We start from the raw sequence: 1083 nt of genomic DNA, 5'->3' as shown, positions 1-1083 counted from the left end.
AGCGAAAGGACAAAATTAAAACANATTCTATGGCCTTAGAAATATGAACACGTTAATAAAACCAGAGACATAAGCTCTGGAATGTTTTATTTAGTCTTGCATTTATTTATTACACCCAAAGCATAGACACGTCTCTCACAAGGAGAAAGTGGACGGTTTTTCATGCATAGTGCTTTGTAAAATAGAAGACGACACACTATACAATTAAATTATGTAATTCTTTATATTTCATTCATCAAAATATTATAAGCTTTAAATAATGGTAGGTTCAGAAGATTGATGTAATAAGACTTAATACCTCTTTTGGTTTCTACTTTTATGGGTTTGGTTCGAAATGATTTTATCTTTTAAAAATGTTCAGGAAGGCTCCATAATTTATTAAAAAAGTTCAGTCCAATATTTTTCGCTCACGTCATTAAAAATTTAATGGTGCAAATGCTATTGTGGCACAACCTTACTGAGCTGTTAAGTTTGATGAATATGTGGACCTTACACTGTGTAAATATTTAAAAAAATTTAAAATGACGTAATATTTGGGCTTCATTTCATTCCCCACCGCCACCTTCTCCAAAATTGTTCCCGCTGGCAATGCCTCCGCTACCGTCACCGTCCAAACCATACCCTCCATTCTCCGAGATGTAGTAATGGTGGCCTTCCTGACCCTCTTGGGCGGAGACCTAATGGACCTGGGACGTTTGGGCTTCGCGGGAGTCGACACCTTCTTACTCTTCTTCGGCCCAGCCTTCTTTCTGGCCTTTTTAATCGCCTCAGTTTTCTTGCTCGTCGGAGCAGCGGTGGTTGCTCTTCTGCTATGTTTCAGACGTGATTCTTTCTTCTCAGCGTTGGTCTTCATCTCCTTCTCTTTCTTTGCGGTTTCAGATAACTTGTACGAGGCCTTGACCTTCATGAGTTTTCCCTTTGCAGCTTGGTTCTTCAATTGCAGACCTAGAATCTTCTTGAAATTCGCGGGGAGCACCGACTTGTGCTTACTTGAGAATTAAACTGTAAAATAATTCTAGAGGGCTTGATTGATCCCTCTCATAATCTTTTATTTATAATAATAAATTGATACAAGAGTACATG

The sequence above is a fragment of the Vigna radiata genome, unplaced genomic scaffold (genome assembly GCF_000741045.1).
Source record: "Vigna radiata var. radiata cultivar VC1973A unplaced genomic scaffold, Vradiata_ver6 scaffold_431, whole genome shotgun sequence".
NCBI classification, from domain to species: Eukaryota; Viridiplantae; Streptophyta; class Magnoliopsida; order Fabales; family Fabaceae; genus Vigna; species Vigna radiata.
This window is presented reverse-complemented; position numbering follows the sequence as displayed.